A 12,094-nucleotide genomic window follows, 5' to 3' on the forward strand; every position below is an offset into this window, starting at 1 on the left:
ACAGACATAGAAAACAAACATCGTTACCAAAGGGGACTGGGAGAGAAAGAGATAAATTAGGAGCTTGGGATTAACAAATACATACTACTATGCATAAAACAGATAAATAACAATGTCCTATTTATAGCATAGGGAATTATATTCAATATCTTGTAATAACTTATAATGGAAAAGAATCTAAGAAAGAATATATACTTCACTGTATACCCAAAGCTAACACAACATTGTAAATCAACTATACTTCAATAAAAAATTTTAAACAAAGGAGAGGAAATCTCTTTACTGTAGCTATGTCATCTCTATCTTTAGCCATTACTTTATCAAGTCATCCAATAAACAAATTTTAAACACAACTGCGGTCCAGGCATTGGAGTCGGCAGGTGGGGAAGAGAAAAGAGCAAGACAGATTACGGTCCTCGCGCTTATGGAACTTAAGAGTCGAGCCTTATTGAAAAGACAAACCAATTTTAACATGGGCACTTCTCCAAAGAAGATACACGTATGGCTAACAAGGACCTGAAAAGATGCTCAACATCATTAGTCAAAGGAAAACAACAATAAGAACACTTCAAACCTATTACGTGTCAATCAAAAAGATAAAACAAGAGTTGGTTTTATTGGAATACTTATAAACAATGTAAATATGAATATAAAATAGTGCAGCCACTTTGTAAAACAGTTGGGCAGTTCCTCAAAATGTTAACTATAAAGTTACTATGTGTGTGTGCATGCTAAGTTGCTTCAGTCATGTCCGACTCTGTGCGATCCTCCTGGACCATTGTCCGCCAGGCTCCTCTGTCCCTGGGCCTCTCCAGGCAAGAACGCTGGAGTGGGTTGCTGTGCCCTCCTTCAGGGGACCTTCACCACCCAAGGATCGAGCCCACATCTCTTAGGTCTCCTGCATTGGCAGGTGAGTTCCTTTCCACTAGCACCACCTGGGAAGCCATGAAGTTACCATATGACCCAGCACTTCCACTCCCAGGTATATATCCAAGAGAAATGAAAACAAAAAGGAAAACATGCCCACAGAAAAACATGTACAGGAATGTTCACAACAACATTATTCACCAAAGCCAAAAAGTGGAATACCTCAAATGCCCATCAGCTGATGGATGTATAAATAAAAAGCAGGATACTCGTATAAGAGAATATTGACAATAAAAAATGAAGTAATGATACATGCTACAACATAGATGAAATGCAAAAACATTAGGCTGAGTACAAGAAGTTGTTCACAAAAACCCACAGATCATATGATCCCATTTATATGAAATATCCAGAACAGATAAATTGATATTGAGAGAACATAGATCGGTGATTACCTAGGCCTGGTGGAGGGGGAAGTATATGGGGTGACCACTAATGGGTCTGGGTTTCTTTTGGGGGTGATGCAAATGTTCTAAAATTGATTATGCTGATGGTTGTAAAACTGTGAACATACTAAGAACCATTGAAAAGTATGCTTCAAATGGGTGAATTATAGGGTACATGAATTAGGTGTCAGTAAAGCTGCTAAAAATATATAGCAGAAATACGAAGAGCATCTGTGTAACAGACATTGTCCTTGCATTCCACTATTGTTAATATTTGACTTTTTAATTTGAAAAGAGTGTGTGCTATTCTTGGAAACATCCTTTTGATATATTATGTTCTGCCTCTGCCAATTATGAAGTGCTATTATTAATAAAAATTAATTATGTTACCTACTTTGAGGAGCTGCCATTAGAAAGTGCTTGAGATCAGATGGGCCTTATTCCAGTCCTCCATGTGAAACGTAACTTTCCAGGCAGAGTAAGCTTTTTCTTCCTCAGAATAGGAAGGCATAGACATGTCCAATTTTAGTAAAATAATCTTGCAGACTATCTGTGGGGACCTTTTTGATGTGAAATTAAATTGTAGCACAGACAGAGGTTTTATTACATTTACATGGACCCATAAAATAACTTTTATGGTTCCCAGCGGTGCAAATCCTCCTTAATTTTGTTAATTATTTCCCCCCAGTTATCCTTAGCCATGTCTGCTAATTCAGTATTGATCTTGATACTAAGATATGTTATGGTCTTAGAAATTCACTTGAGTCCCCACTGATGAAAAGAACTAAGGAAGCAGATCTTACCCGAGGTAATGTTTTGGATAGATTCCAATTAGTATTATAGCTGAGGATGACAATGTCCTTGCCCCCAATGTCCTGACTTGCTGTTCAGAGCTGGGCTCATAACCCAGAGCAGAGTGTTAGGATCGATCCCAGAGAGACCCCCAAGGAGGAGGAAGCAATACCTACCCTTGGCTTGATGCCTGTGTTCTGGGGCGTTCGTCCCTCTCTTGTTAGCACACCCTCCAACCACCACCCCCAAGGTCTTCAGGCTAAACCTGGAATCTGATCTGTTATTCTGATTGTTTCTACTCTTCTCTGAATTAATCCTTCCCACTTAACCTATTCACACTTTAATTGGAATTTTCTGAAGAAAATGTCTTAAATTAGCTGTTCTTAACTGCGCTGTTCAGCAAGTAATTTGTTACTATTGATAGTTATATTACTGATGTTTTTTAAATGATTTGCTTTTAAAAAAAAATAAATGAGAATGTGTGCAAGGTTACCTTCTTACTGTTAGTTGCCTCTAGAAATGCTTTGGAATGGAGGAGGGCGTAGTTACCACTAACACAATGGGATTGAGACACAAGCCTCCATCTAGAGGGAGTGAAAATTGCCAGTGTATCTTACCAGCTGGCTCATTTTACTTTACCAAGCATTTCCTGAATACCTACTATGTGCAAAACATTGAGATGAAATTAGTTGCTTTTTCAAACTAAAACTTCAATGTACCTTCAATTTCTGGGTCATGCAATTAATTCCAACATGTTAAGGGACTGTTTTATGATACATAATTATATAATGTAGGCCTCTTGTGAATCTTAATTCTTTCATTAACTTACCTCATTTAACTTATTAGATACCCATTTATAGCTTTGTAAAATGTACTATACTTAGAAGAAATATCTGCAGCCCTTTTCAAATATTTTAAAATTCATTTCTTTTCATGAAAATCAAACTAATTTCTCCTTCCTCCTGCCTATTATTTTGAAATATTGAGGTTATGCTACTTAGGTTCCTTAGTCTTGCTTTTTTCTCTATTGTACGATCAGTTCCCAAAGGGCATCCAGTGTTGTACCTTGATCACATAATCTCAGACCCTGGTTAATGACAGTAGTAATGAACCTACTTAATATTCCCTCCTCTCCCTCTTAATTACATGGAATAATTAAGTGGTGTGTGTGTGTGTGTCTGTGTGTAAGAGAGACACAGAGGATTTCTCCGGTGGTACAGTGGTTAAGAATCCGTCTGCCAATGCAGGGGACATGGGTTTGAGCCCTGGTCCAGGAAGATTCCACATGCTCCGAGCAACGACGCTGGAGAACCGCAGCTACTGAGCCTACACTCCAGAGCCTGCGAGCCGCAGCAATTAAAGCCTGAGCGCCCCAGAATCTGTGCTCTGCAACAGGAGAAGCTGCTGCAATGAGAAGTCCGCCCACCGCAGCTAGAGAAAGCCAGTGCATGGCAGTGAGACCCAGCACAGCCAAAAATAATAAATCAGAGAGAGACAGAGACCAAGAGAGCAAGGAGGGACGGGGGTGTTTTCCCTGTCAGAAGCCAACCTCAGGGCATTTTGTGAAGTCGGCAACATTTTTTCTACCCCTGCTAGTTTCCCTCTTTTTCCCTCCTAGGTGCTTGCTTCTGGTCCCCCACCTGGGCCACTTGTGGCTCTCTTCCTTGAAAAAGAAAGTGAAAGTGTTAGTCACTCAGTCGTGTCTGACTCTTTGTGCCCCCATGGACTGTAGCCTGCCAAGCTCCTCCATCCATGGAACTCCCCCGGCAAGAATACTGGAGTGGGTTGCCATTTTCTCCTCTGGGGATCTTTCCGACCCAGGGATTGAACCTGTGTCTCCTGCATTGCAGGCAAATTCTTTACCCACTGAGTCACCAGGGTGATCTCAAATCCTGCATTTACAGAATTACATAGAAAAACACTTTTAAAGTTATTTTACATATTTATATTTAATAGGCAACTTAAAAAAAAACTTCTGTACCGGGATATAGCAGATTAGCAAACTATGTTGTGTTATAGGTAAACAGAAAAGGGACTCGGCCATCCATATATGTGTATCCATTCCATACTCCCTTCCCATCCAGGCTGCCACATAACATTGAACAGATTTCCATGTGCTATACAGTAGGTCTCTGTTGGTTACCCATTTTAAATAAAGCAGAGTGTACAGGCCCACCCCAAACATCTAACTATCCCTTTTCCCCATCCTTCCCCCCAACTCCAAAACCATGAGTTTGTTCTTTAAGTCTGTGAGTCTTTCTGTTTTGTTAGTTCGTTAGTACCATTTCTTTTTAGATTTCACATATAATGGATATCATATGATCTTTCTCCTTCTCTATCTGATTTACTTCACTCAGTATGACAATCTCTAGGTCCATCCATGTTGTTACAAATAATAGGCAATCATTTTTTATCTCTTGCTGTTTAATCAACTGGTCCAAAGCTTAGTGATTTAAAACAACAATTTATGATTTTTCACGATCCTATTGTACAGTCTGGGACAGGCTCAGCTGGGTGGTTCTTCAGCTCCATGCGGTGTCTGCTGCTGCTGGAATGTCTAAGGGCTTCCTCCCTCACTCACTGGGGCACCTCCACAGGGACAGCTGAACAGCTTGGGGTGGTTTAGGCATCTCTCTCCATTCGCCAGAGCTATGTGGCTGGCTTGGTTTCCTCACAGCACCATAGTCTTATAGTGATGGACTTCTTACACAGTCACTGGCTTCTTGCAGGGAGGAAGCAGAAATAGCCAGTCCTTCTAAAGGCTCAGGATGGACCTACCACTGGGTCAGTCCACTTCCACCAAAGCATTTCCCATGGCCAAGCCAGACTCAAAGGGAGGAGCAACAGATTCATCTCTTGATGTGAAGACTGGGATACACACGTAGGACACTGGGATTGGCTGTCTTGCATGTGGTACAAAGTTCAAATAGTACAAAGGGGTACACAGTGTGAAGTAAGTTTTTTTCACATCACTGTCCCTGAGACACCAGAAACAACTTACTATTATGCTTCTTGAGTATCCTTCCAGAGGTAGCCTGCACATAAATAAGTGTATGCTTTATGAACATACTTTAAAATTTTTATTTATTTATTTGGCTGTGCCAGGTCTTAGCTACAGCCTGCAGGTTCTTCGAATTTCTCTGTGGCATGTGAGATCTTTAGTTGTGGCATATAACTCTTAGTTGTATCATGTGGGATCTAGTTCCCTGACCAAAGATCAAACTCGGGCCCCCTGTATAGGGAGGAAGGCGTCTCAGCCACTGGACCATTGGGGAAGTCCTCTATGTTTATGTGTGTTAAGTTGCTTCAGTCGTGTCCAGCTCTTTGTGACCCTATGGACTGTAGCATGCCAGGCTGCTCTGTCCATGGGATTCTCCAGGCAAGAATGAATATTGGAGTGGGTTGCCGTGCCCTCCTCCAGAGGATCTTTCCAACCCAGGGATTGAACCCACGTCTCTTGTGGCTCCTGCACAGCAGGCAGATTCTTTACCACTGAGCCATCAGGGAAGCCCTCTATGTATATATTTTATATATATTTCTTAAATCAGTGATGTGTGTTATAATTTTCTGCCCAATACACTCCATTTTTTTCATTTAATCAGACATCTGGAGGTAGGTCCGTTCTTTGTAATGGTTACACATATTCCTTTGGTGGATATTTAGCCATATCTAATCTCTTATCTATTTCTGCTTTATTGACTATGCCAAAGCCTTTAACTGTGTGGATCACAATAAACTGGAAAATTCTGAAAGAGATGGGAATACCAGACCACCTGACCTGCCTCTTGAGAAATCTGTATGCAGGTCAGGAAGCAACAGTTAGAACTGGACATGGAACAACAGACTGGTTCCAAATAGGAAAAGGAGTACGTCAAGGCTGTATATTGTCACCCTGCTTATTTAACTTATATGCAGAGTACATCATGAGAAACGCTGGGCTGGAAGAAGCACAAGCTGGAATCAAGATTGCCGGGAGAAATATCAATAACCTCAGATATGCAGATAACACCACCCTTATGGCAGAAAGTGAAGAGGAACTAAAAAGCCTCTTGATGAAAGTGAAAGAGGAGAGTGAAAAAGTTGGCCTACAGCTCAACATTCAGAAAACGAAGATCATGGCATCTGGTCCCATCACTTCATGGGAAATAGATGGGGAAACAGTGGAAACAGTGTCAGACTTTATTTTTTTGGGCTCCAAAATCACTGCAGATGGTGACTGCAGCCATGAAATTAAAAGACGCTTACTCCTTGGAAGAAAAGTTATGACCAACCTAGAGAGCATATTGAAAAGCAGAGACATTACTTTGCCAACAAAGGTCTGTCTAGTCAAGGCTATGGTTTTTCCTGTGATCATGTATGGATGTGAGAGTTGGACTGTGAAGAAAGCTGAGCACTGAAGAATTGATGCATTTGAACTGTGGTGTTGGAGAAGACTCTTGAGAGTCCCTTGGACTGCAAGGAAATCCAACCAGTCCATTCTGACGGAGATCAGTCCTGGGGTTTCTTTGCAAGGAATGATGCTAAAGCTGAAACTCCAGTACTTTGGCCACCTCATGCGGAGAGTTGACTCATTGGAAAAGACTGATGCTGGGAGGGGTTGGGGGCAGGAGGAGAAGGGGACGACAGAGGATGAGATGTCTGGATGGCATCACTGACTCGATGGACATGAGTCTGAGTGAACTTCGGGAGTTGGTGATGGACAGGGAGGCCTGGCGTGCTGCGATTCATGGGGTCGCAAAGAGTTGGACACAACTGAGTGACTGAAATGGACTGAATCTCTTATTACCAACACTGCTTCAGTGACTATCAGTATGTGTGTATACACATATTATATATGCATGTACATATGTGTGTATATACATATATCACACACACACATATACACGAAGATGTAAGTCTCAGAAAGAAAATTCCTACAAGAAGAATTGCTGGGTTAAATAATATATGCATGTACAATGTTTTTAGATCAATAACAGTAAAGGTGGGAGGGACCCCAAAGTCGGTGGCTGTGCACTGGAAGGACTGCGGCATGAGAGGCTTTGCCTCCATCTGTGACCCTGCCTCACCTCCAGGAGAGTCCGGTCCATTCGCCAGTGTTTACAGTAATCCCTCCTTCATCTCACTCACTGAGAACTACTGTCCTAGACCAATCACCTCATTTGGCAGAGAAGCACCCTGCAGGTCTGAGGGCCTGACCTGCCCCCCGGAGTCCCACCACACTGTGAACAAACGAGTCTTCTGAGTCTCCCAGCAAATGAGCAGTCATCGCAGGATCACTTTGCTATAGATCAAGTTTGCCCAAAAGGGGTTCTCTGAGTCACAAAGCCCTCAGAGAGCCTCTCCACACTATGAAACATACAAGATTCTGTCCACGACACCATAAAACTCTCAGAAGAGGACACAGGCAAAACGTTCTCTGATTCACATCAATGCCTTCTTGGGTCAGTCTCCCAAGGCTATAGAAAGAAAAGCAAAAGTAAACAAATGAGCACTAATCAAACTTACAAGCTTTTGTACATCAAAGGAACTCGTAAAACGAAAAGTCAACCTACAATTTGCAAATGATGTGCTCAACAAGGGCTTGCTTTCATTTGTTTTCACAAAGAGCTCATAGAATTCAATAACAAAGAAATAAATAAACAACTTGATCAAAAAATGGGCAGAAGATCTAAACAGACATTTCTCCAAAGAAGACACACAGATGGTCAACAAGCACATGCTCAACACTGCTAATTATTAGAGAAATGCAAGTCAGCATCTCACACTCGTCAGATTGGTCAGAAAATCTACAAATAATACATGCTGGAGAGGATGTAGAGAAAAGGGAACACTCCTACACTATTGGTAGGATATAAATCGCCGTGGCCACTATGGAAAACAGTAGGGAGGCTCTTCAAAAAACTAAAAATAGAGTTGCCGTGTGATCCTTCAATTCCACTCCTGGGCATGTATTCGGAAAATAACTGGAAAAGATGCATACAGCTCACTGTTCATGGCAGCACTATTCACAGTTGCCAAGGCATGGAAACAACCTCAACGCCCACAGACAGATGAATGGATAAAGATGTGGTATATATATGCAACGGAATACTCCTCAGTCATGAAAAGAAAGACATCACGCCATCTGCAGCAACAGGGATGGACCTAGAGACGAGCAGTCTAAGCCAGAAAGACAGATGCCACATGATATCTTTCATATGTGGAATCTTAAAATATGACACAAATTGACTTATCCATGAATCAAAAACATAGAGACTGACTTGTGGTTGCCAAGAGGGGACGGGAGTTTGAGATTAGCAGATGCTAACTATTATACATAGAATGGATAAACAACAAGGTCCTACTGTGTGGCACAGGAACTATATTCAATATCATCTAATAAACCATAATGGAAAAGAAGATGAAAAAGAATGTGTATACACGTATAACCGAATCACTTTGCTATACAGTGGAAATTAATACTGTAAAATCAACTATACTTCAATAATTTTTAAGGATTCTGTCATGAAGCATGTCTAGTTACTTCAAGTTACACTCCCATTCACATTCAATAAGAGCAAATAGACCCAGGAAACCTACTCCCAAGAACCTGTTTGGCACTGTTGAAACGAAAGAATGGATTTAACCATCTGTTTTCTGGATTAATTTGACCACAGAACCTTGTCTTTGCGACACTTGTTTCACTAACTGCCTATGGAACTAAGCTTCCTGAGAACCATTCTTTGTGAAATGGTAGTGTAGAAGAAAGTTGTTGGACTGGGAGGCTGGCTCTGCCCTCAACCAGCTCTGCAGTTTTGGACAAGTCAAAAATCACTCTGGGCCCTGGACAGTAGAAGTGCTTATGGCTGGGTTTTGTTTGTTGGTTTTTGTTTTTGTCTTTCTATACAGATGAGCTCCTCCTTATAGTTTTCCTTTCTGAAGACAAGACAAGACGTTGTGCCTGCCAGGAGACATTGAAGAGCAATCTGTTCATCTGTTCCTTTGAATTACTACTCAGTCCTTCAATTCAGTGTCTGCTAGTGGAAATGAAAACGAGGAGCTGGCTGGGCTTTTTGCCCAAGTCTTCCTGTTGCCACTGCCATCACCCTGACCACCCATCCCAATTCATCCCGCTTTCAGATAAGAGAAAAAGCTGCAGAGTTTGGCAAGAAGCAGGATGACTTCAGACAAGAACACAGCAGGAGATGAACACATCTGACTCTGTATCTCTGCCACTTCTAGATAAGCCATAAACAAATTTGGTGCTCAGGGAAAAATGATCTGGTATTCTTAAATCAAATTCATATAACCTTTGCAAATGAGAACAGATCTTCAAACCAGGTGTAGCGTGATTTGTTATGACTCTTTACTGCCTCCAACTGAGATGTTTTACATACACTAATCTAAACACAAGGAATCCTGAGCTGCCTTCACGAGTGTAAGTCATTCCAGCCCTGCAATGAGGGGGCTGCTGTGTGTCAGAACACACAGATGCATAGGCAACCAAGAGCTATCTAGCTAAATATCTTCCTTTTATTCATCAGAGCTTCAGAGGTAAAATTTCCTTCCCAGGGACATCAAGGTGATTTGTGACACTCTCCACACACCTTCAGATTCGCAAACCAGTGAGTACATCACACCAATCTCTTGTTTTCTCATCAGTGACAGACATAAAACACAGGTAATCTTCATTTTACTCTGATGTTTCAATTAACTGTGAAAACCCTTTGGCTTATATCATATAGCATTTGTGAGTATTTCACCTTCTTTCTCAGTTTAAGCATCAGTGAGAATACACACAAAATCTTGTCACATTTCTTTCAGAAACTGATGCAATGAAATGGTTGAGCTGACTGTACTAAAGACAAAAAGAATGAGCTGTGAGGACATCTGAGATCTGTCTTTTTGTCTGTCTTCCCAGAGAGGGTCTGACTCATGGTTTAGAAAAGTAGGATCTATTTTTATATTCATTCATCATTAACATAGGGGCCTGAAAATGGGAAATCCAAACATGTTTGTTTACCAAGAATCTACCTCTTTGCACACAATTTTAAAATCACTTCCCTTATCTATTTTTTCATCCTCAGGGCCTGCAGCAAAGTACAGAAATTTAGTGAATTTTTCTAGTTAGCCTGCAAGATACCTACAATCTTTAAAAAATATTTTTAAAAATCTTATAATTGTTAAAATAACACATCAAATTTAGATTATCTCATGGACATTTTGAGAACTCAAGAGCTTTGAGTTGTTTTTGTTTTGTTTCCTGAGATTTGAGAACCTGATGAATCTTTACATCTTTAAATTAAGTTTCACATTGTCTCTGGAACTAGTAGAAGCAGAAGACATTAAGTTAAATAAGTTTTAATTTTATCATATTGACAGCAAACAAATGGCTCTAACTGAATTGACGGTTACTTGCTTTTTTTTTTTTAACTGAATTGATGGAAACAATTGGTTATTTTAGCATCACGCAGATAAAAAAATTTTTTTAACTGTATTATAAAGCATTATGCCAATTAGACTCTTGGAGAATTACATATGACCGCAGCTTAATAATTAGTTTTGTGGACAGTTTACAAACAGTAGGTGGTAAATAATGGTTCAGACTAGATCCAACTCTCCCAGTCCTTCTAAAATCAATTATAATAGAGCAGTGAGAGGTGCCATCTCTCTTTGCTGTCATTATGAAGATGTAATTCTGTTACAATTATTTAATCCCAAAGGCATTATTACACCTGTTCAGCAGTTTTCAACCATTCACTAAAATGATGTACAACTCCACTGTGATAAATCTGAGTGATTTTTTTTATTAAAGTTTCTTTAAAAGTATTATAACTAGAGGCTGATGAATTTAAATAAATGTTTAGAGAAGCTACATAAATAATTATATAAGGAATGTGTTGTTTTAGGATTTACTCATTCACTAGTTTGAACTGTGTATAACCTTGAGACACAATTAGAGAATTTTTTAAAACTCATTTAAATCATGTATATCAGATTAAAGGATAATGGATTCATACAACAGGTCAGATCATGTAGAGCCTTATGGACATGGGTATTGTTCCAGCTTCAACAGAAAGCCCTAGGGAGTGTTAAACATTGGAGTGGTGTGATTGGCTTGTTTTTAAAGGCTGACTTTGGCTGTAGGAAGGGTGGGGGTGAATTATAGAGAGCTAGGAGTGAAAGGTGAAAAGCCAACTACTGCAGATCCTCTGAATCACCTCTGGAAAAGTGATGGTCGCCTGATTTGGAGGTACTTGTGAAGACAGAGAAATGGATGGATTGGGGATATGTTGTGGAGGTAAATGACAGGACTGCTGATAGATTAATAGTGGGAGATAACGGAAAAGGGGAAGCAAGTTGACTCTGAGGTCTTGCTCTTGAAACCTAGACGGATGGGGCGATGGGGGCAGTGAACAGGGAGCATGGGGTGGCTGCGCATCGCTGTTCCAGGACGGCGCGGAAGAAGCTGTGTAAGAGCGGTGCCGCTGGCTGCCTCACTGCTCAGACTGTCTAATGGACACGGTGGAGCTGCGCTTAGAACAAGTCACGTTGCCTCTGTCCACAGGGTGGAAGGAAGCTCCTCTGGTCTGAACACTGCGGAAGAGGCATTTGGAAGGGGTGTGAGACGCAACTCCAAAGGGCTGAGCAGCAAAAATCAAAACTGATCCCATAAAGTACAAACGTGTTCAGTTTCGGTGGCAGTTTATACGTTCTGTACTCTGTGGTTATAATGAGATACTAATTCAGAGTTGATGTCCCATAATTAGAAGTCCACTTTGGTTATATACATGACAGATTATCTGAAAATACATCTGTTCTGGCATTTTAAAGGAAAGACTATTCAGAGTTTTGCTTAGTTCTCACAAAGGAAATGAACATTTTCCTTTAGCAATCCTAAATGTTTGTATGTTCCTATATGTAGATTTGCATGATTTTGGGTCTCCATCTGAAACAGACAGACTTGATTGATTACGTTAGGTGGGTTTTATTGGGCTTTGCGTGTTTTC

This window comes from Budorcas taxicolor, chromosome 10 (assembly GCF_023091745.1).
Source record: "Budorcas taxicolor isolate Tak-1 chromosome 10, Takin1.1, whole genome shotgun sequence".
Lineage (NCBI taxonomy): Eukaryota > Metazoa > Chordata > Mammalia > Artiodactyla > Bovidae > Budorcas > Budorcas taxicolor.